The sequence below is a fragment of the Mesocricetus auratus genome, unplaced genomic scaffold (assembly GCF_017639785.1).
Source record: "Mesocricetus auratus isolate SY011 unplaced genomic scaffold, BCM_Maur_2.0 Super-Scaffold_100021, whole genome shotgun sequence".
Classification (NCBI taxonomy): domain Eukaryota; kingdom Metazoa; phylum Chordata; class Mammalia; order Rodentia; family Cricetidae; genus Mesocricetus; species Mesocricetus auratus.
Genome location: NW_024429202.1, coordinates 35,404,893 through 35,432,707, shown reverse-complemented (window position 1 = coordinate 35,432,707; position 27,815 = coordinate 35,404,893). Strand labels below are relative to the sequence as shown.

At 45.8% G+C, this 27,815-nt stretch overlaps 1 protein-coding gene and 1 long non-coding RNA gene across 6 annotated transcripts in view; one reads left to right on the top strand and one right to left on the bottom strand.

Annotated features, from left to right (window-relative positions):
* The window catches only part of Nck2 (NCK adaptor protein 2), a 120,099-nt gene extending 118,456 nt beyond the window's left edge, over nucleotides 1-1,643 (bottom strand). For 2 of the 5 annotated variants that reach the window (XM_040729226.1, XM_040729229.1), the window contains exon 1: nucleotides 645-820. The gene's annotated coding sequence lies outside the window, so the exon portion shown is untranslated. Of the gene's footprint in view, nucleotides 1-644; nucleotides 822-1,025; nucleotides 1,045-1,624 lie in introns of those variants that run through there. The other 3 variants (XM_040729228.1, XM_040729227.1, XM_040729231.1) reach the window with 3 other exon arrangements.
* Nucleotides 55-27,815, top strand: LOC110341876. Its single transcript, XR_002383875.2, has 4 exons — nucleotides 55-222; nucleotides 20,314-20,505; nucleotides 21,143-21,260; nucleotides 27,511-27,815. It is a non-coding gene; the product is annotated as an uncharacterized LOC110341876 (long non-coding RNA).

Here is a 27,815-nt window from a genome sequence, read left to right as displayed (position 1 = left end):
ACATCAAATTCTTGCAAAAACCAGTTGCTTAAATCGCCCTGAATAAACCGAAGGGGCAGGGCAGCTGAGAGAAACTTTGGCTCAGGAGGTTTAAGCCTTGGGAACCGGGGGCAGGGCGCAGGGACTGGAAGCCGGCACAAAAGCGCCCTGCACCGAGGCACGGACCTCTTACATGAGACGTGACAGCAGCTTTGTGCCGGATCACGAATAGTTCCAAATACAGTAAGTTCTCCCCGGCCATCGCAGCCTCTAGCTTCCTAGCGCCGGGGCCCTTGGATCCCAGGCTATTCTTCCCAGGCACGCGCGCCTGGCGACCCGGCCACTGCTCGGTCCCACGCCCGCCCGAAGGCCAGGGCTGCTTGTGCTCCCGAGAGCTCTCGGTCCTGGTCCCCGGTGTGAGCCCGCCGAGGGCGCCCCACCCCCACGCCAGCCCGAGGCTGGGGAAGGCAAGGGCTCGCAGAAAGGTGTGTATCCGAGGTGCGGGTACCCGGGGACGCCCAGGCCGCGGCGGGGCCGAGGGCACCAGCGGGGCGCGCAGGGGGACGCGCTCCCTGCTCCTTCCCGGGCGGTCCCTGCCCGCCGGCCCATCTCTCCCAACTCTGCCGACCCGCCCAAGTTTGCAGCCCCCTCGCCGGTCGCCTTACCTCGCTGCACACCGCACGCCGAGGCCGGAGGGCAGAGGCGCGGGTCCCGGGGCGGCGGCCGCGCTGCGCCCGCCCAGATGCCGCTCTTTGTCTACGCCGCTCACTCCTCCCGCCGCCGGGCGGACGCTGCCGGCCCCGGCGGACCCCGCCGGCCCGGGAGCCCCGAGCCCTGGCCGCCGCCGAGCCCTCCCCGCCGCCGCCGCCGCCGCCGCCGCTGCCGCCGCCCGCTCGGCCGCGCGCCCCGGCCTGCGATCCGCGGCGGCGACCCTCCCGCGCTGCGCCCGCCTCCGCGCGCTCCCCACCCGCCCGCGCTCCTCCCCGGCTGTCGTGACGCCGCCCAGGGGCCGGCCCAGCTCGGAGCGCGCCGGGCGGGGGACCCACCTGGGAGTCCCGGCCGGGCCCGGGAAAAGCGCCGCCTACGGGCTTCACGCAGCCACCCGCTCTCGATCGGAGTTGGGGGGCAGGCGGGCAGGGGAACGAGGAAGAATGCAGCGCGACTTCCAGCCCGCGAGTCCCATCGGGTGGTCTCCGCACCCCCGCTGTGCGTTGGATTCTTACGGCGACCACCCCCTCAGCCCCCCCTCCCCGGAAGCATTCCCACGGCACTCTCAGCCCAGCTGGCCTGGTGTCCGTCAGAAAAGTGACTTACATAAAAATGTCACTTCCTCCCAATAATTGCTTGTGGGCATTTTTTCTTTATTTATTTGCCTTGCGTCTATTTACTTTCCCAACTAGACACTTTTTTTACTCCATCCTCCCAGGCGGGACCACTTCCTAGGGGGAGGAGAGGAAACCCGACCTCCGCTGCCTCCCCGGCGCCCAGGCCAGCTCTAAGGAGCCTGGGATTTCTCATTTAGTGCAGGAGGAGGCTGGGAAGGCTTTAAAAGGCGCCCTCACTCACCCAGCCTTGAGTAGTGGCTAACCTGTAAGCAAATTTGGAAAGCTAGAACAAGGGGAAGGAACGCATACTCCTTACACACCGGAATCCAGATGTTTCTTCCCCAAGCTCCTTCTCTCATGGTTCCCCAAAGGAAGCCCTAATATTCAAATGAATTCAGTTTCTGGTTGGGTAGCTCACATTTATGTTAATGAGATTCTACCCTGGCCCTTTGCTCCTCCTTACTAAGGCAGAAACAATTCACCCTGGTTGACCAGTCAGCTGCCTCCCTCCCTAAAGGAAGTTTCCAGGCATGGGTAACCTGGGGAAGCTTGGCATTGTAATCATAGCGCGATTGTAGGCTCCCTGAACTGTGTCACCTTACACGTGTGTTTCACAACCTTTCTCAGCTTCATCACATGAGATGTATGCCTGCCTCCTATTTAAAGTATCTGGCACACAGCCCGACAAAAGAGCATTAGGTACAAAATCAGCATATCCGACATCCTCTTCCAGTCGGAGATGCTATCTCCATTCACTCTTTTGTGTAGACCTCATCCTGCTAATAACTAGCTTTACAATAAGGAAAGCAGAACGCTAATCGTTCACTCTAAATAAGGTAGGACAACAGGGACCCAATTTTGTTAGCTTTTGCTTTGAATAGCAGCCTCAGACTGCTTCTCTCACCGATTCTTTGCTAAGTCCCTAGGGAGGTTTGAAGAAGAATGGCTCCCACAGGCTCATATATTTGCCTGCTTACTCTCCAATTGATGAACTATTTGGGTTAGGCGGTGTGTCCTTGTTGTTGGAGATGTGTCTCTCGGCTGCGTGTGGACTAAGATGTACTTCTCCGCTGCTTCTCCAGCACCATGTCTGCCTGCTTGCTGCCATGCTCCCTCCCGTAATGACTTAGTCTCTGAAACTGTAAGCAAGCCCCCCAATTAAATGCATATGTGTGTATATGAATTATATATGTGTGTGTGTGTGTGCATACATATGGTGTCTCTTCACAGCAATAGAATACGAACCAAGACAAGTCCCCAATGGCATCTTGCATCTAAATTCAATAGCTCCTTCTCAAACCCTAGACCATCTAGTTTTCCTTCAGACAGATCACACTTGGGCTGTGGTCTGAAGTCCAGCATCTTGTGATAAGGTGTTTCATTCTCATTCTTACTTTTCTGGCCAGCCTGTCTCTCTCTGTCTGTGAGGAGTTGTCTTCCAAGCATCTGACAGCAGTATTCCCAAAGAGGGTATGGTCTCTTCTTTCCATTGTGAGATGGATTTTTTTTTCTGTCTGTATATGTGTGGTGTGCATACATGTATGCATGAGCACACATGTGTCCTAGTGTTTATGGAGGCCAGATGGCTTTTGTCTGGTATTCTCCCTGGTAGCTCTCACTTGAACCCGTAGCTCTCTGATTTGGCTACTGCAACTAACCAGACTGCTGGGGGAATCCTCTGTCTCTAGTTCCTGAGGGCTGCATATCCACCTGGCATTCACGGGGATACTGGGAACACAAACTCTGCTCCTCATGTTTACCTGGCAAGTACTGTATCACTAAGCCATTCCCCCAACCCCTGCAATATGAAAGGTCATCTTTTATATGCCACTATTTCAGATAACTATACTCTTAAAGAATTCCAGTTTATCTGCATTATCTCAAGGCTAGTCCACCCTGCTAGGCCACCTAATGTCCTTCCTAAGCCAGCTCTTTATCCCACAGCTTCTGCCATGGCCTAAAGTAGTGATTCTCAAACTTCCTAATGCTGTGACCCTTTAAAATAGTTCTTCACGCTGTGGTAACCCCACACCTGTAAAATTATTTTTGTTGCTGCAACATAACTGTAATTTTGCTACTGTTACGAATTGTAATGTAAGTATCTGTGTTTTTGGTGGTCTTAGATGACCCCTGTGAAAGAGTCTTTCAATTTCCCAAAGGAGTGGCAACCCATAGATTGAGAACCACTGGCCTAGAGTGATGTGGGATGTCCTCCCATATGCTGCGAATATGTGTTGCTTTTATTGGTTGATGAATAAAGCTTTTTTTGGCCTATGGCAGGGCAGAATATAGCTAGGCCAGAAATCCAAGCAGAGATACAGGGAGAAAGAAGGCAGAGTCAAGAGAAGACAGCAGCAGCCACTGAGGAAGCAAATACAGATACATAGAAAACGATACAACGCCACAGCCCCATGGCAATGCCTGGATTAATAGAAATGGGTTAATTTAAATGTAAAAGTTTGCTGTAAAAAACCAGAGCCATCAGCCAAACAACTATAGTTAATGTTAATCCTCTGAGTGGTTATTTTATAAGCAGCTGTGGGACAGACAAGACAACAGAAAAGTCTCCAGATACACTAGAGTTTACTTCAACTTCCAGGAGAAACTACATGCTATCTAGACCTCTTCTTGGCCCATCTCCCAACTGCCTAGCACCCTAGAGAGAAAACAGAGGGGTACCCCACAATCCCATGCAGTCCAAATGAGATTCTTGTGGCTCACAATTCTTAAACATTTAACTGTGCCTTCCCTCCCATTTCCATCATGAGATCCTGACATTTACATTATGCCCCAGCAATACTTACCATGAATTGTTACTGAATCTGGACATCTATCAACGCTAATGCCCGTTTCACGTCTTCAAAGCCCAAAACAGTGAAAGGGCTGAGGCAGAACTATGTGTCACAAGTCTCTCTCTTCCCGTTATTGCTGCCTTCCAGGTAGTCATGCCTGTTTTCTCATATTCATACGGGGTGTCGGTGGCATCTTATTAGCCTTGCTAAAATGCCTCTCTCCTGTCATCTCTCCTTGCTAAAAAACAAAACAAAACAAAACAAAAAAAAAACCCCTCCCCAATGCCCACCACAGTCTCATCAGAGATCTTCATGTCTTCACAAATCGGGAGACTGGAGCATTTCTTCCTAGGAAAACTTGGGAGTTAGCCCTAAGAAACCTACACTTCCTTCCTGGCGCTGCTGCTATGTTGTTAACGTGTGGTACTGGCACTACCTTAACAAATTAGACAAGATAATATAAAGCACAGTTTGTCCTTCCCACACTCTGAAGCCCAGAATCTCCCTCAAAGGCCACAGAGAACAGCCCTTCCTTGCCTCTTCTGGCAACTCATGCTCTTCCATTCTGTGACTTGCGTCTGCTCCATTCCAATGTCTGCTTAGCTCTAACATGCCTGGCCCCCAACCCAGCCCACCGTCTCCTCTTCTGTCTTCCTAAATACACATGCTTGGATTGAAGATATACACACACACCATTTGCGAAGACCCTCTTATTAATTAGAGTTGAGCTCATGGGTTGCAGGCAAATACATTTGGGGGGCTACCATTCAATTCACTAAAAGGCCCACCATGGAGGACATATTTTTTTTAAGTTTGTTGCATTTTAAAACATACACTGTATATGGTTTTGCATTCCACTTCATTGCCCCTTCTTTTACTATGAAAATGTCTTTGAAAGAGCAAAATGTATGGACCTTTAAAATCCCATCAACGATGGCCGGGCATTGGTGGTGCATGCCTTTAATCCCAGCACTCGGGAGGCAGAGGTAGGCTGATCTCTGTGAGTTCAAGGCCAGCCTGGTCTACAGAGTGAGTTCCAGGACAGCCTCCAAAACAATACAGAGACACCCTGTCTTAAAAACAACAACAGCAACAAATCCCATCAACGTTTAGCCCTGTGATCTATTTTCCAAAGGCAACTTACCTTTAGTTCCACCATAACGATTTCCTCTTTAACTCTGCTCACTAGAAAGCTCTTTGTTTCATTCACTCCCCAAGGTGCCTCATGGAGCCAAGCCAATGTCTACCTCCCTACAGTACAGACGCAGCTGGGAATTCCCTTTCCCTGTCCCTTCCTCCTTGAGAACTCCATTCAAAACCCCCAGCAGCTCCCTCTTAGTAAGGTAAGGCTGTGGATGCCACCCACTGCAGTCAGACTGCACAGGCTCAAGGTGTGCTGACAAGCCTGCTGCGTGAGCTCATCGGCCTCTGTGGACCTCTGGTAGCGCAGTGTCCCCTCATATTCATGAATAGCTACTCTGTGACCACCTCACCCACTGGAATACCGAAACCCGCAGAGTCTGTAGTATCTTACACAAAATGGTGTAGGGTTTGCATGTAGCCTCCACACATCCTCCTGCTTGCTTTGACTAATCAGTAGATGGCATGCAACACCTAATACTATATAAGTGTTGTGTAAATAGTGAGAAGGATGGGGGGGGGTGGAAAGGGCTCCAGCACTTCCCACCAGTAACTGCTAACCCACTTGGTTCTAAGTCTTGTCGTACTTAGAGCCTCCTAGTAAATTCTCTTGCCCTACTTATGGTTGCCAGGGTCACTGTCTCTTCTGACAACTAAAACCCCTGGGTGGCATTAACTGTGGGATTTTGAAGAGTGAAGACAGGAGTTCCTAGTGGGAGGACTTTAGGACTCAGCCGTGGGGAGGACCGTAGGAAGGGATTGGGGAAGCGGATGCCAGGGTGAGGATCCAAAGGTAAGGTCAGGAATGAGGCAGTCGAAAGGGGACATCAGCAAACTCCTTTGGCACATGTACCCAAGAGTTCCTGGTTAGGAAGAATGGGAATACATGACCATTACTCAGAGAGGCAATAGCACCACTAGAGTAGAGGAATGGATGGGGAGATGATTTAGGAAAATTGAGAGAAAGGACTCTGAAAGTTTCAGCAGCTATGGGGACATGGGTCATCAAGAGAACAAGAGGAGGGCATCAAATCTAGCCTAAGTACCCAGAGGTAGATAACTCGGAGGGTAATTGCTGGTAGCCATGTCAGAGGAGCACCTGATGGTACCTGACTTCAGGGTGTCAACCCACCAGGAGTAGAATCCCTGATGAGTGAATCTTTGAAAGGCAAGGTCCTGACACCAGAGACTCCAGAAGGTCTTTTGCTTCTGCTAGGCCTTCACATGTTTGCCGCTGCCATCTTTTTCTGGTGTCTAGTATGGTGTGAAAGGGTGTGGGGAGATCCCCACTGCCTTCGATGTAGTGTGTTTATTTCATGGAAATAGCTCCTTCTTTTTTTTTTGGTTTTTCGAGACAGGGTTTCTCTGTGGTTTTGGAGACTGTCCTGGAACTAGCTCTTGTAGACCAGGCTGGCCTCGAACTCACAGAGATCCGCCTGCCTCTGCCTCCCGAGTGCTGGGATTAAAGGCGTGCGCCACCACCGCCCGGCTGGAAACAGCTCCTACTGAGCGCTTTTACCTGTGGATTATTATGAAGATGATTTCCTCCTAAGTTGTGCTGTCTAGTTGATAACAATAATGTTAGTTTAAATGGAGTTTTATGATTAAAAAAAAAACAGGGATGTGTCACACAGCTAGAACACATGAGTTGCTATTGAGGAACCTTATAGACTGTGGCTTAGATTAATGATTAACAAAAATAAGTGAGTCCCAGTAGCCCAGCTAGTTTAAATTCTTTTCACCTTAATGCTGGGAGATGTGTTCACAGGTTTTGGAGTGAATCAGAGCTGAAACAAAGCTTTGAAAATACCTTAAAGTTGGACTAAGTTGTTTTCGTCAAATAGCATTGAGGTGAAAAATCCAAGAAGACAATCTAAAGTTTAAGAAAGGCACATAGTTCAGCATAGTTCATCGAGGAACAAGAAGATCAGGGAACAAGAACAAAGCAGCCCAATTATCATTAGCTGAAGTGCCTTTCTTGCTAGAACTGGTTGATGACCAACGATGACGATTACTTTCTTATACCCATTTCTGCCCTCAATCTCCTGATATAAAAAACTATTGATGAGTGGGTATGCACCCTAAAAACTTAAAGTAAATCTTATGGGTTGTCTCTCATGTATAAAGTCTAGATCTGTGATTCCTTATAAGATTGTCTTTCAAGTAATAAAGTGATTTGTCCTTTCTTTGTAACCACAAAACACAACCTGCCAGTAAAAGAATATCTTGCATGCTTACACACTGTTAATCTATAACAAGTTGCTTGGGTATGAATGTACTTGGGTTCTTGGAATAATTTTTTTCACCTGTAATATGTAAAATGTTTACTCATGTAAGGAATATGGAAAACATGCTGTTTTTTACTTGAAAAACAGAATGTAATTTCTATATTGCCTGAAAGATTTTGCTGGGGTATATAAGCTGTAAAGAAGGAAGAAAGATAGAGTTAAAATGAGTTAGAAGGGAAACATCAAGAATGAGAGAAGGAAATTGCTAGGAAAATAAAGAATAGAGAATACAAAAGAAGAATAAAGAAACCATCGAGAGACTGTATGTCTTTTCCCCTTACACCCCCCCCCCCCCCGCAGATAAAGGTCTAGCAAGCATCACTCTGTGGATTTTCCTTTGAGCCCTGTGCTGCTGGAGGCTGGTCCTCCACTCCCCACCCCCACCCCCAGGCAGAGATAGGTAATGGTACTGATATCGGAAGCAGAAAAGTTGGCATTGTCTTGTGAGGCATGAACCTCTCTCTCTCTCTCTCTCTCTCTCTCTCTCTCTCTCTCTCTCTCTCTCTCTCTCTCTGTGTGTGTGTGTGTGTGTGTGTGTGTGTGTGTGTGTGTCTTCTGTCCAATCCAATGGATTTATTTATAGCCAACTTAATGTAAGCAAGGACTCTCCTGGAGGCTCACAGGTGATCAAGTGACAGTTCCTGCCCTCAAGTGACTTTCTCATAGAAAATTATCTGTTGCTGCCTTAAATAGTCCTCTGGAGTAATGAGCCTTGTTCCTCTGTAATTGTGCCATCCATCTTGGTGCAGATCTAAACACCCTGAGGGTAGGAATGGAGGCTGATATTCCTGCACAACCCCAGACCAGGACAGAACAGTTTGTAAGTCTGTCCTGACGGTTAGAAATCCCACCTTCCAAACAGAGCAAAGAGATAAGAAAGCAAAGGGGCTAGGAGATTTTTAAAACAAATTCTAGTGGGCTTGCAGATATAGCAAAGGACAGTTGCATGACTTTCAAGACGGTGTGGTGATTTCTTACCCAGATGCTCTATCTGTCTTACTCCCTCTTCAAACTCAAGAGGGAACAGACATGTTAGAGACCTCTGGCACCTTCTCAGTGGCCAGCAGAATGAACAATTTTGAAAAGCCAATCTCTTGGTTGGAGTGTAGAGTTAGTTCTCAGTGGGAGAGCTTGTGACTAGAATGCACGAGGCCCCAAGTTCTACCCATGGTACCACAAGCAAATAACACCACTGTAAATCATTAAATTTCATGCCAACTCTCCCCCAAAATAAGATGTCACCTACATAGGATCAATATAAGTCTCCTGCTTCTAAATGAATTATGATCTGGGCTTCTGGAAACATCTGTGCACATGTCACTGTTTAAATTAAAGGGGGGAGATAAGGCAGCCCTACAGAGTTGAATATAGTTTAGGACTGAGCATGCTCGACACTTCCTGCTCTTTCAGTGTGCATTTTGTGAAAACATTTGCTGCGAAACTTTTAACCTCGAAGGCTAGCTAGCACTAGAAAATGAAAATGTTTGGACTTCACATTGTTTTGAATTGTTAGCACCAGGGAAGAATTCATTTTGGACAAAAGCAATTTGAAGAAGAAAGCTAGGATTTCCACTTAGAATTCCACCTTTCAGGTGACTGTCATGTGTGTGTGTGACATTTCTGCTGGCTGCAATCAACCCCCAATTAATCAGAACACTGCAGAAGGAGCTACTCTGCAAAATTGCATTTCTGTGTTGTTTAAAGATTAACTAGAAAGTTCTGTCGTCAGGAATATAAGTTGAAATCTTAGGAACAGATACATTGCAAATTGGTGTCACCTCAGAAAGCACCTCATAGCAAGGAGAATGGTCCCCAATGCTGGGACCCTCTGTGCCTCAGAGTCACTGTTCCAGTATTCACCTTCATCCTGCAGTGCTAAGTGTGTAGCAGAGTAGGTGGTAAGTTTGTGAAATCAAAACCACCTGCTAGTAGTGCTTTTTTTAAAGAGATAACAAAATTATCCAGGTGTGGGGACTCCTGTCTGTAATCACAGCATTTGGGAGGCTGAGGCAAGAGGATCGTGATTTCTAGGCCATTGTGAACTGCACAAGAAGCTCAAGGCCATCCTGGGTCACATAGCAAAACCCTTTCTTCCAAAATAGCAAACAAAAGTTAACAAGATTCACACTTTTTTGACAAAAAGTGTTGAGAGATTTCCAGTGACTGAAGGTTTCAATTAGCCAAAGTCTGTTTAGCCCTCATTTGCATGCATATTTTAACAGGAAAGACTTTTAAAATATAAAATCTTACCACAGCGCTGGCAAACGGATGCCTTCCTTAGTCCCGCCCTTCATCAAAGAGTAAGGAAGTCTGTTTTAGGGCTTTCGTGATATGACCCTTGTGACTTTGCTGTTTGTAGAACTCTGCTCAGAGTAACAATGTCAAATTCAATGAAAGTTTTCAGACTAGAAATGGGTCGTGCTTGAGGAACAAACCTGAGTGGTTTATAAATGGTCTGGGCCTGTCCAGCTAGACTGCACTGTCCATTCAGGATCCAGTGAGCTCTCTTGTTCTTACTCTATGACCCTCTGTGGGGGCATGTAGCCAAGAATGTCCTGTTTTCTAGTGATTCATGTCTGTATGACATGGCACACTGCTTTAGAGGCAAAGGATATCATTGGACCCCTGGAGTATCTCATTGGCATGTCACTCAAGGTTGGAAGTTATGGATGCTTTGAAGGAAAGGTATGAAAGAAAGGACACCTACAAATAGAATACTTTCCTTTCTTGTTTGTTGTTGTCTTAACAAACAAACAAATAAGGTATTGCCATGTATCCTGGACTGACCTCAAACTCATCATCTTCCTGCCTGGCCACCTGAGGGCCAAGGTTCTAGGAATGTACCACATGCTCAGCAAAATGTCAATTTTAAATGCAAACAAGTTTAGATTTGAACTACAAGCTATCATCATTGATCTGAAAGCCTGTCTTAAGGTTTCCATTGCTGTGACAAAACACCGTGACCAAAAACAAGTTGGAGAGGAAAGGGTTTATTTGGCCTGCACTTCAGCATTGCTGTTCATCACTGAAGGAAGTCAGGACAGGAACTGAAACAGGGAAGGAACCTGGAGGGAAGGAGCACACCTTAGTGGGGCTGGTTGCCACAACTCTTTGCCCTGGAGCATCATGGGCTAGGGAAAGTGAGGACACTTTCTTTGCTCTCTTAGGAGAAATCCATTTCCATCTATGGATTACACATTCTATCCCAGAACTTCTTGGAGGAGGTCAGGGATGCCTATGGTTTCCAAAGAAGTGACACAATTAAAAAGATATTTGGGACATAACCACAAAATTATAGGAAGCACAGAGGACAAGGAAAGTGCCCATCATAACCAAAACAAAGAACAAAGTGCTCTCTCCAAAGGGGTTGGAGGGAAGATATAGTTCTAACATGTCCTTTGAGACTCCTGACAAAGGCTTTGGCTATAGAGATGTATATTAGTCCATTTTTTATTTCTATTGATATAGAAGGCTGAATACTTAATAAAGAAAACGGGTTTATTTTGGCGCATGCCTTTGGTCCATGGTTGAGGGGCTACAGTGATCAGTGACATTTGTGCTGGCAGAATCTTAAGGTGTCACAGGGCAAAAAGATAAGGAATGTACTTTTATCTTCTGGCCTGTATGCCTATTATTATAAAGCCACCAGAATTCAATCGCAATGGCCCTGCCCTGATTAACCAGCTCTAATCACTGCCCAGCAGACTTGCCTCTGGTCAGATTAATTCTCCATCCCCAAGATGGAGGTCAAATTTCAATACAGGAAACTTAGAAGACATACTCAGACCACACCAGGGTGCTTCCCTTATAACCATTTGTTTTGGAGGGCACATAACTTCATGAGGGTTTCTATAGATGGGCCTCAGTCACCGGCAACAGCATCGAAAGATGATGAGTTATTGATAATTTGTCATGCAGGCAGATGTGAGCACTGAAGCTGTCAGCTCATGGTCTTGGGGCACGGTGTGACTGGAGAGTTCTGCATGGTGGTCACAGCAGGAACCAACAGAGAGTTGTTTAAGTAACACTTGGTAGGATGAAGTGACTGACTATAACCCTTCTGACTCCATAGCTCTCCTTATGTTCAGACAGAAGTTCTAGTAGGGGTTTTTTTTTCTTCTTTTTTAATTGTTCTCATTGGGCCATATGTGTGTCCAGAAACATCTTATGTTTCAGTCCAGAAGAAAAAAAAATCAATTCTTCTTCCACTAAGGGAAATGATACACTGTCTGCAGTAATCAAATCTGGAAACAAACCTCTAGTTAGTAAGAATTATTGACAAGAGATACAGTGAGCGGGGAGAAGGTGGGGTTTCCTTGCTATGTGTAGGGACCACCCAACAGCTGCTTGAAGTGCTCAAACCATGTCTGAGTGACCTCAGCTGCTAATGCCCAGCTGAGAGACATTCTGAAGAAAACAAAACAACAAACCCCAAACTGAAGGCACTGGAGACTATTGTCAAAACTCAGAGTTCTACTGAGGTATCTGCCTGCCAAGGCCCTCAAGACCTTCACTGTGCATATCAGGCCTCCTAAGAGATCAGCGGGGGCCACCCCTATGCAGTTTCTCTTGCAAGCAACCCTTGGCTTCCTAAAAACCTGCTGTGTGCATACACGCACGGGGCGTGATGTGCCCTTAGACCCCGAAACCTGGAGATGACTGTGTTATTTATAGAGGGAGTCCCAAAATAACACAAACTAGCAGGGAGCCGTATCAGTAAATTACCTTTCCCAACCAGTTAATATGAGCACAGGGCACAAATGTGATGCTGTTGATGAATCCACTCTAAGACACATGCTAATTTATAAGCAGCAGAGTAGTTTAAAAGAAGACGGTGTTGCTACTTAATTCAGAGTACTGTGGGAGCTGTCAGCACCCACCATGGGTTCTCAACCAGCAACATTAGACAGACCATTCATTTCCTTGTATGCCATGGCCTCCCATCCCAGACCTTGCTTGCTCTTGCTGGGGGACTCTCCTGGCTATAATGTGTGTCTGGCCCCTATGGAGCTAAGCCCCATGAACCTAAAAGCATGCCCATGGACAACTGTGTCAGCTTCTTTGTGATTCGTGAGGCTTATGAAGAGTGTTCTATATCTCTCAAGGCTCCTCTGCTGCCCCTGGCTGGGCCCCCTTAGTTACATTCCTTTCTTTTTCTAACCTCTTACTCTTCCCCTACGCTCCCTGCACCACTCACTGTCTTAAGTTACTCAGGAGTCAAAACAGAACAGATGAAAGGGACTGAACAATGCATTATGTCATTCTGGAGACTAGACATCCACAATCAAGGCATCATAAGGGGTTGGTCCCACTCAAGGCCTCTCTCCTTAGCACTGTGCCTCATATGTCCCTTCCTCTGCACAGACATCATCCATCCCCAGCATCTCTTTGATTTGGGTATCAGTCCTGTTGGAGTAGAATTCTGTCTTCAGGACCTCGTTGAAGGTTTGCCACCTAATGGTTCGTCTCCAATCACAGGCACACTAGAGGTCAGAGCACATGTGTTGAGAGTCACAGCTAAGTAGGAAGTGTCTCCCACAGAACCATGTGTGGGAACTTTAGTTCCTGGCCAGCAGAGCTACAAGAAATTATATGATGGCAGGAACTATGACCTAGCTAGCAGAGGACTAGGGTGGGCCTTGAACATGATACCTCTTCTGGTTCCTACCAGACCTCTGTTTCCTCATCTGCCAAAATGTGAACAGGCCAGGCTACAGCTCCTGCTGTCCTAGACTGACCACTCCAAGTGCCAAGCCTTCCTATTTATCGATGGACTATATCCCCAGAACCACGAGTCAGAACAAACCTTGCTTCTAGGTTGTTTCTGTCCCAGTGTTGAGAAAAGTGACTGCGTACCACGGGGGACACAGTTTTATTCTGTAAAGCCTACCAAACCAATTGCTTGTGCTCAAATCCTTATCTCGGCGTTGGAACTCAAGTGAAGATGGCCTATCCTGCAATCCAAAGTTTATATAAAGCACACGTTCACTCATACACATTCACACTGATCTGGTTTGGCAGAGCAGAGAGTTTTGCACACCCCAAAACACTGCCGAGCCTCCCAAGTCACGCTCTGGGCAGCTTCGAAGGATCCCACACAAGAATAAAACTTTGGGAGACTGGGTGGGGCTTCCTCCTTAACAGAAGCGAAGAATGGAGTCAGAACTTCACATTCCGTGTTCCCTTCTTTCTGCTCCTCTGATACCGTTGCTCTACACAAAGGAAGCTGTTTGTGAGACTATTCGTGAATGGTAGGGAGACCTGCCAGAGAGACATCGCCTATGGGAGCCGCCTCTGGGAAGGCCTCCTGTCATGTTTTTTTTTTTTGTGTCCTCTGTCCAAAGCAGTTCAGAAAAAGGCTTTCAGGTTCCTTCCAGGGTGAGCACATTCGTCCTAGAGGTGGGTCCCTAAACCAGTGTGTCTCACACACAGGGGCTGGATCAAAGCATATGTCTTGTATGTACCTAAACTGGTTTTGGGTTGTTTTTTTTTTTAGTTTATTTTATTTTTGAGATTTCTGAGGCAGGGTTTCTCTGTGGCTTTGGAGGCTGTCCTGGAACTAGCTCTTGTAGACCAGGCTGGTCTCGAACTCAGAGAGATCCACCTGCCTCTGCCTCCTGAGTGCTGGGATTAAAGACTTATGACACCAACGCCCAGCTTAGTCTTGGTTTTTCAAGTCAGGGCTTCTCTGTGTAGCCCTGGCTGACCTGGAGTTCGGGTGTGTAGTCCGGGCTGGCCTGGAACTCAGAGAGATTTGTCTGCCTCTGCCTCCTGAGTGCTGAGATTAAAGGCATATATTACCATTGCCTCGTTGTTTTTAAAACACATGCAATGCCATAGTGGTGACTATGATGAAATGTTTCATCCTGCCAGGCTACTGAATGCATGCAGTCCTTTGTTTTAAAGTAGAAGAAATTCAAACTACTAACACTAACATGCTGAGATCTTAAAAATAATATTGTTTTTGCAAGAAAAGTCTCCCTACAAAGCTTTGAAGTCACTGTTTTGTTTTGCTTTTCTTTTTTGTTTGTTTGTTAGTTTTTTCAAGACAGGGTTCCTCTGTGTAACAGCCCTGTCTGTCCTGGAACTTGCTCTATAGACTAGGCTGGCCTTGAACTCACAGAGATCCGCTACTCACAGAGATCTGCGTGCCTCTGCCTCCCGAGTGCTGGGACTAAAGGCGTGCTCTGCCACCACCAGGTGGCTGGAAGTCACTGTTTTATGCTGCAGTCGAGAGCGGTATCTACCTCAGTTAGTCTCCTTCAACCTCAGCACCGGATCTGTAGGCTGTCTTCTCCGAGGCCTCAAGGTGCCCTCACTGCCCTGGGGCTTTTACTCCAGCTGTTTGCCCGGTTCCTCTGCTCTCTTCTCCAGCCAGTGTTTCTCATTACATTCAGGTAGCTTTCCTCTTCTCGGCTCCCTCACCTCCTTCTCCATCCTTTACCCTCTTGTGTAGTGCTATTCCATTTAAAAACCATCTGAGGACTTGGAGAAACGTCTAGGTGGGTAAGAGCACTTGTATAAACCTAAGGACCTGGGTTCAGATACCAGCACCCACACAAAATTGCGGATGTAGTCATAGGCCTGCCTATAGCGCATAACCAGAACATGGCATGGGTCCTGGGGAAGAGACAGGTGGCTCTCTGGGACTTGCTGGCTGCTAGCCTTGCTAAGGGTTCAGTAAGAGATCCTAAAAAAAAGGTTAAGAGTTAGAAAGCAGGATGCCTGCAGTCCTCCTGTGGCCTCTGGATGTCTGAACACAGGCACATACACCCACACCTGAGCACATACACCACAGCCGCGCAGAGGAAACCCAATTAAAGTAAACCAAATTCTAACAAAAACACAAAACCCATCTAAACTACCTTTGTGTGTGTCTGTGGCAGCCTTGCAGGCCTCCTCTTGATGTAGATGTGTATCAGAGTCTAGGAAGTTCAAAAGGGTGATGATCCTTGACCCTGGATACTGGGTCTAGGGAACAGACGCAGCTGGTACCCAGCCCTTCACATGGCACCATCCCCCATACACGTTCACCCTCCTGTGACCCCTACCCAAGCACAGGCATAAGCAGGCCACAAGCGCTTCCCAGAATTGCCTTGAGCGAGGGTGGATGAGATTCGATGTTTAATAACTATTTCAGCTCCTTCCACCTTCAGGCAGCTCCAGTGGGTTAAGGCTCAGGTGTTCCCTGTAGTTCCCTGTCTGATAACACCTTGGGTTGTCTCTCATCCTCTCCAATTCTCCCCCCGCTTCGCCACTGACCATGCTTCCTGGAATCCCTTTCTCAGATGACCTTGAACGCTAAGCCCTGTACAGGATGATTTGGGGGAACACGCTCTGTAAAGATTGTTGCTCTTACACAATTGACATCATCCAAATTGGAAAGGATGACTCAGCAGCTGTACGGGACCACCTGGGTTTGTCATTCCTTGATTTGACACTGAAATAGCATAGCCGTAGTAGGCCCCTTTTTTGTGCCTCTTTTCAGTGGTTCTCAAACTATGGGTCGCCTAAGACTATTGGAAAACACTAATACTTACATTGTGACTCAAAGCAGTAGCAAAATTACAGTTACGAAGTAGCAACAAAAATAATTTTATGGTGGGGGGAGTCCCCACAATATGAGGAACTGTACCAAAGGGTTGCAGCATTAGGAAGATTGAGAACCACTGCTTTATATAACAGAAGGATTTGCATTAGAGCAAATTTTCATGATACAGTATTCCTGGATGAATTCTCCAGACAAAGGTGCACTGTGAAAAGAAGGCGATGAGAAACTCATTCACATTTTAAGGCTGCTGCAGGCGGAGGAGAAGACACCATCCTCGAGAGAGATGGTCTTCTACAGGGCACTCAGATCCTGCCCATCTCACAAGCAGAGGCTCTGACAGCCTTCCCTCCTTGGCTGCCTTCTAAAACTGCTGTTCAGTCTTGGAAAATGGAGACGGTGTCTCCCAGAGGACCAATGGAGGCTTTATTTACTGTCTAAAGTAATAATGATGCGGTTTCTTTCCCGTACAGTGGTTGCACAAGGTTATTAGCTTCAGCCCACTGTAATAGTCAAGCTCCCTGAGCTCCCGGTTCCTCCGCAGAGGAGAATCTCTCAGTGCACAGCATCGACCTGGGCCATTCTGCATCACCTGTGGGACTCAGAGGGCAAGATAGCCAAAGGCAAACATCAACAAGACTCTCACCGTGGGTCCTACAGGCTACTACTACCTGATGTCTTCCTCCAAAGGAATGTGCATGAGACTGTGGGAAGTACCCTTCGTAGCTAACCAGCCAGGCGAGGCCTTAGTATTTAATGTTGAGAAAATGCTGCTTAATCCTGTGCCATGGTAATGTCAATAACATGCAGTGTGGGAAGAGACTGAATAAGATACTGCTCACCACAAGTCAGGGACATAAACTACAGGAGAATCTAAAGACCCGGATCCACGGCTCTCACCATTGGATGCAAGCCTTGAAATTAGTCAAATGCTCCTCTTTTAAGTAGAGAAGGACATAGACACTACTTTTTTTTTTGCTGTTGTTCATTATTCATTATTCTTTCTTCCCTTTCCTTTCCTTTTTTTTTTTTTTTTTTGACAGCATTCATTATGAAACCAGGTTAACGTTTAACCGCACAATCTTGCCTTGGGCTCCCCAATGCTGGGATTACAGGCTTTCCCCACCACACCCAGCCTCTGCTTTTATGTATGCCCTAGGGGAAAAAGAAATTTATCGCTGTTTGAAGCACTCGCCATAGACCTTTTAGAAGCAGGGAAATTTCAGTGTTCAGGACAAAACACATCACTAACAACTGGACTGCAATGTAGCCATGTCTACACAGTGGATGTCTCTTAAAAGCAACAACAATAAAACTACCATTCCCATTAAGTCGATGTCCAGTATGTGCACAAGCGACATATTCTTGTAAAAAATCCAGGCTGCTGCGCTGAAAAAAAAAAGAAAAGACATAAATGTGTTTTTGTTTTTGTTGTTTTGTTTATTTTCAAGACACGGTTTCTCTGTAGCTTTGGGGCCTGTCCTGGAACTCACTCTGTAGATCAGGCTGGCCTGAAACTCACAGAGATCCACCTGTCTCTGTCTCCAGAGTGCTGGGATTAAAGATGTGTGTCAATACCCCCCACCCCTTGCTACAAATGTTTCTTTGTTTTTTTTAAGTGTTAGGTAATGTCATACAAACTTCTCAGTTCTGCTTTTGTTAGATGAACAGACTATCTCCCATATAACAGAAGACTATGGAAGCCAAAAGATTACTAAAAACCTAGAAATTGTGGCATTTTGTGAATGCTACTCTTTTAGTTCTGTCATAAACACTCTCATCAAAAACTACTGAGGGGAGGAAGGGCTTACCTCAACATATGAGTTGTTGTTCATTGTTGAGGGAATTGATGGCAGAAACTCAATTAGGAACTTGAAGCTGAAGCCATAGAGGAAGGCTGCTTGCAGCTCCCTCTCAAACTCATGCTTTGCTACCTTGCTTACACATCCCAAGACCACTGTACAGGAAACAGTATGATTCATAGTATACTAGTCCTTCCTACATCAATTTACAATCAAGACAATCCCCAACAGACATGTCTGACAACAGGTAATCTGATCTGGTAATCCCTCATCTGAAAATCTCTTCTCTGATGTCTCTAATCTCTGTCCAGTTGGAAGTCAGAGCTAATTAGAACATCTACCAATATGCTTTCAGTGATGTAAACATTTAGAATCACTGACTGAAAGAATATTTTGGTCTTTTCTGATGTTGTGTGAAAGTATCTGCAAGATAAAACGATTATTAAGAATCCTAATTTCATGCAATTAAAATGTTCTATATTCCTAATCACTGTATTATATTCCCACATATGTACAAATCCTATGTAATAAATGACCCCAGAATTTAGTTCCGAAAGCAAGACACATGCATTACTTCTCAGTTTCTATGGATCATAACACCAAACACAGTCTTGCTGGGGCCTCTGGGTACAACTCTCCATGAGCTATGTTTCTGACCAAGAGTATGGCCTTCACTGAAGGCCCTCCCAGGTATTTTAGACCTGTCTCTACCCTGACCATGCACTTGTTTGTTGGATTGGAGCTCTTTTGGGCTGTTGGGCTGATGGTTAGGTGTTCAGTCGAGGCTACTATTGTCTAACAGTTTCCTCTTTTATTGAAACATTCCATCCTTCAGGAAAGTTCATTGAGACAAAAAGTAAACAATCCAAAATAGCTTCAGGAAGTCCCTGAAACTGAAGAGATTCACTAGGCCCTTCTCTTACCAAGAATAAACAATAGGGACTGCTGAAGTCTCTCTCAGACAAGTCAAACAGCAAAGACTCTCAGATATGCCCAGATGCCTGGAAGAGGCAAAGCCCAGCTGAGTCACCAGGAAAGAACCTTCTCCAACCTGCTGAGTTTCTTGCAGGCTGTGCAGTTTCCAACTTTTATGTTTTATCTTTCATGCTGGGGTGGCCTTTGGTAATGCAGCTGTCTTTAAGTTATTTTTTGCTTCTATAAGTAGCCCCAGTAAAACTCACTGGTTCACCATTTTGGACTTTGGTGGTATCCATACTTTTGCCTGTCAAGGGCTGCCTATTGTCGATGAGTAGACAGTTATATTGCATCTCCCCAGGAAAAACCTGTCACCCAACAGTTAACCTCAGTTGTTCTTCTTTAAGTGGTCCTCTTCGTGATCAGCTTAAGATGGCAGCTGAGTGCCTTCAAGAAAAGGAAGTCTAAGTTAGAGTTTCCAGATTGGAACCACAAACTTTCCGTAATTTACCTTTTCCATGTTCTGTTTGTGAGACACAAGTTACAATGTCTAACCCTGAGGTGGGGAAGGATATCACATAAGGGCCCTTGACCCTGGGAGCTGTGTGTTACTGATATCATCTGGGAAGCCACTTATCAGAGAGTGTTATGACGAACATTCATGCTTCTGTAATCCAAATTTTCCTGATCCATACAACTTCCTACCCAGCAGGCAGCAAGACACCAACTCAAAGAGTAGGCTGCTGTGGTTTGAAATTCATGCTGACAGTGTTAAGAGATAGAAGCACACAGGGCCTATGGGAAGATACTGGACCAGGAGGCCTCTGCACTAGTGCATGGATTCAGCCTGGATGGATGGATGGATGGATGGGTGGATGTATGGATGTATGGGTTATGAGGATAATAGCAGTAGCTCTTTCTGGAAGATGTTCTCTGTCTCACCATCTGCTGCCATCTTCTCTGCTTTGCCATGACCCAGCCGTGGTTCCTCACTGGATGCTGAGCTAGTGCCAGTCAGACTTTGGATCTCTCAGTCTCCAGATCACGAGATCAACAAACTTCTATTCTCTATAAATCATCCAAACTGTGGCATTTGGTTACAAAAGAAAACAGACTAAAACACAGCAGCGGATGGTGGATCTCACCTACTACCAAAATAAAAGGGGGAAACATGCCCTGCTGGCAGTTCCTAGCCATCCAAGTCAAACATGGGTAGTGATGGCAGTAATGGAAGGTTCCAGAGCTTCCTGGGGAGTGGGGACCTAACAGCACACTTCACCACACGTGGAAATAGTAAGCTCTACTACACTCAGTAAAATGCACAAGAGGTACTGAACTCCTCTGTAATCAGAAGAGCTCCTTTCCGGGGCCCACTGCATACAAAATGACCTTGTAAGGGCAGGAGAATGCCTCCACCACAGCGAAGTTAGCGATGGTAGGTCAGCTGCAGCTGAGCCTTTCCCTACCTTCATCACTTCCGGAGTTCTTTCCTAAGATGACCAACTGCTATGCCTTGGATTTCAGGCCTGTCGCGTCAGCTCGTCCTGGAAGTACCCACCAGATCTCTGGAAAGCCCAGATCTTCACTTTACCTACAAGCACTTGGTGAAGCTTGATCACTTGTCAGCCGTCACCGCTGATAAAAGCAGCAGCTGCATGTTGGGGTCAAACAAAGCACTAGATATACACGTGTCAAGTTGTTCATTGACATGAAAAAGTGAGTTGCATGTGGGAACATGTCCTGGTGCGCAGTTAACAGCAGGCAATAACTGTCACAATTTAGGGACATGATAGATCTCCATGCGTTTAAGAACTACCCACACAGGGATGCTGAACTAATATTATCACTAGAAACATGCATGTGCTTCCAGGCCCATTACAAATGAAAACTTTTTCTCCCCTAGAAGAGAAATTGGGATTTCAGCCAGTCCTCCTGAGGCCTAAGTAGAATCTCATGACTGCAGTGGCAGGAGCGATTGATTCTCAGTGAGATTTGAGCTGCTGTCACTCCTCACATGGAGGCCGGAGGGAGTTCTGCCAAGCTATTTTGAGGCTACACACATTAAGTTAAGAAGTAGGGCTATTCTTAGCTCACGTGTACAGCTTCTACTATCCTAAACCAAAGGCTGAAGATCAGAGTAAGACACTGGGTCTTTTCTATCTGAATGTCCCTCCGGGGCTTTAGAAATCACCCTTGACCCAGCAGGAGATGAGTTCTGAAAAATGTAAATAACTGCTCATCGTGCAAACAGTTAACAGTGAATCAGGAGTCAGAGCCCCAATATTAAGCCAAAGAGATATGAAACTCCTTCTCCAAGCAGCTCCTTACACATGTTCTTTTTCTGGCTTCTCAGCAGTTGCAGGACACAGGCATCGTCAGGTCTCCTGGTGTGTCGCTGTCAATCTCCAGGGATGTGTTATTCCACTTTGAACGTAGTCTGGAAGGTCCAATCTCAAGGAATGAGTTCAGAGGTAAAATGAAGGAGAAACGTGAAGGGTAGAGCCTTGGTGATGGAGGTAGGACATTGTGTGGCAGGCTCAGAGCTTGGGTACTTCTCCTCACACGCCTCGAAGAATCCCTGAGCATCTCCATTTTCTGCTTTTCGACCACAAAAATTTTATAACAAGTATTTTTCACTTATTGATCTGTGCTTCCTTTAAGGCAGCGTGATAGACAGAGAAGTTCAAAGTTCCAGTACTGACTAAATAGAAAATCAAGTTTGCTATTTTCTTATAATTGAAGTCATTCCTGGGCTGCAGCAGTCTATGATATGCATGTAGCTAATGCCTCTCTCACTAAATTCTCCACACAGTAGGAGGATGGCCTTTCAAAGGAAAGTCCCAGGATGGAGATCAAGGGGTATTACAGTCTTTGGGCATGCACTTTATAAGCCACTGGGGTAAAATTGGCCTGTTCCGTATCATGGAAAGAGGCACAGACAAGTGTGTGCATGCAAGTGCTGACCAGACTCCCCCACTCCCCAAATTACCTTGTGCCCCAAATTCTGTAAGACCGAACATCCCCTACTCACAACTTGTGGGAAGGATTGTAGAGCAGACCACAGGGCAAAGTGGAGAAATCTGGGGGAATTCTGAGCAATTGCAATTTATCTGGCATTCTCTAGAATAGCTTCCTGCTCTCAACAAAGAGACAGATGTCTTGGTTTCTTTTTCTGTTGCTAAATGATAGGATAAAATGTCCGGAGGGAAGCAACATGGGGGAGAAAGGTTTTTTTTGTTTTTGTTTTTTCCCATGCACAGTTTCAGGGGACACTCTATCATGGCAGGAGAAAAAGGAGGTAGGAGCCAGAAGCTGCTGCTTGCATCACATCTGCAGAGAAAGGCAGGGTGATAGGATGGGGGGGGGGTCAGCCTCCAGGGAGATGAATGACCTGATCCCTGCCTGGAAGCTGTGACTGTCACCTCGTGGAGACAAGAGTACAGTACTGTGGAATAACCCTTTTGTTCCCCGTGAATAAAGAGCTGACTGGCCCATGAATAGGCAGGAGTTTTGGGGTCGAGAGAATGCTGGAGAGAAGGACAAAGTCAGAGGAGATGTCATGAGACACGTGAGCAGGATGGGAAGTTCATAACAAGGTAAACAAGCCTCAGGGCAGCACATAGATTAATAGAAGTGGGTTAAGTTATAAGAACTAGCTTAAAAAGAGGAGCCTAAGCCATCAATGGAGCATTTATACTTAATATTAAGTCTCTGTGCGGGCATTTGGGAACTGGCTGGAGGGACAGAAATGTTCACCTACAGTACAGATGTGATTTTTGGGTCCAGAGGTGGGTGATTATCTTGGATTACCCATATGAACCCACATGTGGCCTCATGTGTCTTTAAAGGAGGGGGATTTGACCGTAGGCAGAGGAGAAGGCAAAAGACTCATGGTGGCAGCGGGGAGCCAAAGGTGGGGCAGGAGTTGCCAGCTGGCTAGAAGGTGGAACCGGGAACCAAGGAACATTAGGAAAAGTCTCCAGAAAAGTCAAAGCAATGGCCCATAGAGGGAACTTAGCTCACGCACAGAGTGGTTTTTATACTCTTGTTGTTGTTCCTTGTTTGTTTGGGGTTTCTTGTTTGTTTTATTTGTGACAGGGTCTCACTAAGTAGCCACCGCTAGCCTGGAACTGTCTAGGTAGACCAGGTTGGCCTCAGACACCTACATACAGAGACCCTCCTTCCTCTACCACTTGAGTGCTGAGATTAAATGTGCTTCCCATCACAGCTAGCCACACAGGGTGCTTTTAGATCCCCAAAGAGTTTCTTCCACTTAGAACTTTTCCTAAAACTGCTAGGCTACACACAGCACTCTTTTTGTTTTTGTTTTCAATATAACAATTTTATTAATTCTCCGGGGACTTCACATGGTACACCCCGAACACACTCACTTCCCAGTCCTTCCAAGTCTGTCCCTCCACCCTTGTGACCCCCCCAAAAAAGGGTCCAGTTTGTGTTTTCTATCTGTTCACTGGGGTCAAACTCTTAGTGGCCTTCCCCTTAAACAGAACCGAGTCTTTTCCCTCCCCAACCCCCACGGGAAGCCATCAGTTGTGAAGAGTTGCACTTTAGCATTCCCGTCATACTCTTAAAGAGTTTTCTTGGATGACTTCCTGTCTAGGCCATTGCTTTTGGGTAGAGGTTGTCACCGGAAGTCTTCCATGTCCCTCCCTCTCAAAGACAGCTCTGTTTGATACTATCAGATTCACAGCTTTCTGTTGCAGCATCCAGGGGAAGTCAACAAAGACATCTTTTACTCACATGAGACAATAATTCATAGGCATTAGACAGGATCCAAAGCCAGAATGGACAAAAGACATGGATTAGGGTCCCTTGAGACATTCAGCCAAATCTGGATGGTCCCTTCCAGTCCACAACTGTGTCACTAGTTGGAAAACTAACATTTCCCCAATTCCCATCTTTTAAGGAGTCGACTACATGGATTTGATTTTTTTGTTTGTTTGTTTGTTTGTTTTTTGTTTTGGTTTTTCGAGACAGGGTTTCTCTGTGGCTTTGGAGGCTGTCCTGGAACTCGCTCTGTAGACCAGGCTGGCCTCGAACTCACAGAAATCCTCCTGCCTCTGCCTCCCGAGTGCTGGGATTAAAGGCGTGCGCCACCAACGCCCGGCGGATTTGATTTTTAAATACTAAATTAAAAAAAAAGAAAGGATCCCTGATTGACCCAGCTATCACTACCATCCTGGATTTTTTTCCATTCTGCCTTATTTTTCTTCAAACGATTACTTTTGTGTTTGATGATACACCGTGATCAGTCTGAATGTGTGGCCTACAAGCCACGCGCTGAAAACTAATCTTCAAGATGCTACTGTCACAGTGACCTTCAGTTGTCAGCTTGATACATCTGGGCAGAGGGAGCCTCAACTGAGGAATTGCCTCCATCAGATTGGCACATGGGCGTGTCTGTGGAGCATTTACATTTTTTCTAACAGATGTTTCTAACATACTGTGGGCAGTGCCATCCCTGGGCAGGTGGTCCTGAGGTACATAAGAAAGCAGGTTGAGCAAATCAGTCAGCAGTAAAGCAGTATTCCTACACTGGTCTCTGCTTCAGTTCCTACATAAAGTTTTTACCCTTTCCTTCCCTTCCCTTCCCTTCCCTTTCCCTTTCCCTTCCCTTTGCTTCCTTCCCTTCCCTTCCCTCCCCTCCCTCCCCTTCCTTCCTTTTCATTCAAACATTACCTTTCACGTTGCTCTGCTTGTCCTAGAACTCACAGAGAGCCACCAGCCTCTGTCTCCCGAGCGCTGGGATTAAAGGTGTGTGCCAGCACACTTGGCTACGTCAGTGTTTTATCACTGCAACAGCAAAGCACACGAACACAGCCATGCACAGGTGGGTGCTTGGAGAGGTGACTGAGTCGTGAGGAGCTCGTGAGCAAAATGAGCTCGTCTCAGTTCATTTTGTGCTGCTATTATCGAAACACCACAGGCTGGCTAACTCATCAGTAAAGAAGGATAGCTCTCTGGAAGCTAAGCATTGGCTCTGGGTGTGGACCAAACATTCCAGTTGGGCAAGTCAATCACCTGGCTAAGGGACCATCCCTGAGGAAGGCATGATCACCCTAGGCCGTGCTAAAGAGTTAGGAAGAATAATTATCCCTTGAGTGAAACTGTACTTTTTGTTCCCAGCCTGGAGCAATCGCTGTACAGCCACCACTAGCTTCTGGTCCTGACTCAAAGGCCTAACTTGTCCTCTTGTTTCTCTTTCATTTGTCTTTTTCTCTCGGGTCACTGCCAGAGCCCAGGTATGCCTTTTCTGGTTCTCTGGGTTTCATTCCTCCCTCTCTGAAGTTCCTTTTCCTGCCATGTGGCCGCTTGTCTGCTTTGTGGATATGGCTGATTTCCATACTGGCTTAACTGGAACAATGAACAGAACACCCTGCCTTTTCCTCCTTCTCCTACTTGGGACAGCTGCGCAGGTTTACAGCTTGTCACTCCGCGGTTTTTCTTTTTAAATCCCAATAAAAGTATCTTTGAAGTTTAAAATAAAACGGATGTGCTCGTTTCACTGGACTTTGAGATTTGAGTACAACTGCGCAAAGGATAAATGTCTTAGTTAAATATGCAAGTAGAAAACTGTCACTTCGTTGTTTTTATTCATCTGGCTTTGATGACAAGTCAGATGCCTGCCTTTTCTCACATTTTGTTATGAATTCGATTTCTGTTCCAGTTTGGATCGAAATACCCCCTCCCACTTCCCAGCTGGCATGAGAGAAGGAATTTCCTTAGCCTGGTGTTCCTCACCATGATGTCTCTTCTGGGCCAAGTAACAGGGTTAAGTGACCATGAACTGAAGCCTCTGACACCATGAGCCAAAGCAAGCCATTCTTCACAGTGGCAGAAAGCAGGCCTATACATACCTACAGATAATCCTATTCACCATTATTTGCATATAATCTCTGCAGGTTGCAATATTATTGCTTGTATGACCACTTGAGCTATCAAATGCATCGAGCATTTGTCTATCAAATTCACCTGGGTCTGTTCCTGTCTTTTCATAATGATGCTATGTTCATATTGAAATTATTTTTTCTCATAATTTCCTGGCCGAGCAAACTAATCTTCCCTGCAAATTTGGGTATTGTGTTTATTATTTAAAGTTCTCCTGTGTGCAGATGTTTCCATGCTCTAGAATTCCAGGTAAGATCTGAAAGCTTATTCTTCTTTCTCAGACTCTAACCTATTTGGATTCCCCCCTGCAGATGGTGGTCCTTTCTCGCTGGTGGGAGTATTCAAACCGTATCTTGTGTTTTGAAAAACAAAATGATTTTCATCAACCATCATTCCCTGGCTTTGCCACAGAGCAACAAAAATTATTCCTTCACTCCAGCTATATCCCACGGCACCTTTATCTCTTGTATAATAACTTCATTTTCTATTCTTTTAAAAATTTACCACCTTTGCTATGGAAATTCCAAACTTTATCTGTCCTTATCATTTACTTGATACCATCCTCAGCATAGAGGGAAATAACACTTCTATTTTTCCTCACACTGATTTAACCAACACATTGACTTTTTCACCAACACCTGAGGAGAGGAATTATTGCCTATGCTAAACATGGCCCTACGTTTATTTTATTAATAGGGTTCCTTTCCTGACTGGGCAGTGAGGTTTTCAATGTTTTACTTTTGCTCAAGCATCTGTGAAAAGTAAATATTCTCTCCTTGAAACCCCAGTGATTTAATTTGGGTGATTTAGTGGTACTGTGCTAATGCAAACTTCAATAAATTGAAAACCTGAAACTACAAATCCATCCAGTAGTGCAATAAGGATGTTGTCCAAGAAAACAAGACTTTTTGTAGGAACTGATATGATGGCCAGTGAAAGATTTTTGTAATCAAAGTAAAGGAGTGACTTACTTAATGAACAGTATGTATGAGTGTCTATCAGTTTGGAGCAATGCCCACTTAGATCATGTAGCAACGGCTGGTGGTTTCCTCCAGAACAACCCTCTTATTCTATTGACTTCTACATGGGTGCTGGGATCCAAACTCAGGTCCTGATGCTTATACATGTTTATACAGCAAGTTTTCTCACTCACTGAACCATCGACCCAGCCTAAATTCACTCCTACTGGGAGAAAGCAATTTAAAGTAGGATTTGTAACCTCTCAGATTGGTATATAGAAATACAACCTGATAAAAATGGCAGTGAGCATCAAGGGAGTTGATGAGAAAAAGGACCCCAAAACAAGTATAAAGAAAAGGAAAGTCATGCTGCTATTTCCACAAACTAGCCATTGATGCTGCCAGTATTGTAAAATGCATGCCTTTTAACAGGCTTGTCTCTTGTAGCATTTGTCAATCTGTTACGGTACAATGATCCCAAATACAGCAAAGTTATATTCACTGTGGTGATATCTTATTTGTATTCTAACAAATAAAGCTTGCCTGAAGATCAGAATGCAAAACTAGCCACAGTCATAGAGGCCAGGCAGTGGTGGTACACACCTTTAATCCCAGCAGCCACACTAGTTACCCACAGAAGTTGGGCCGTGGTGGTGCATGCCTTTAATTCCAGAACTAGAGAGTTATATCAGACAGGAGCAGTTAGTCTCCAGTCATGATGAGGATAGGATCATCCCAGCCTTGGTAGAGGTGAGAACTCTCTGGTGATTTGGCTGCTTTGCTTTTCTGATCTTCATTTTGAACCCTGATATCTGTCTCTGTGTTTTTATTTTTCATGTTACAATTCATGAAGATATTCACAGCATCATCATCATCTTAGTAAGAGTCAGAATCAACATGGCCAGCAAAAAGAAGTGGGTTCTATATCCACTCAACAGAACACACAGCCTTCATTTCAAATGACGCTTCTAAAACTGCAGCCAGTGACAGGAAGATTGATGCTATTTCGTTGGAAGCAACACGCTTTGAGCCTCTGCACACAGTTAGTTTTGTTTCCACACCAATCCTCTCTACATCACCTGCTCTGAGGTTTCAGCCTCATTCTTTTTCTTTTAATCTAATGCCAGATTTCAGATGGCTATCACTACCTATAATATA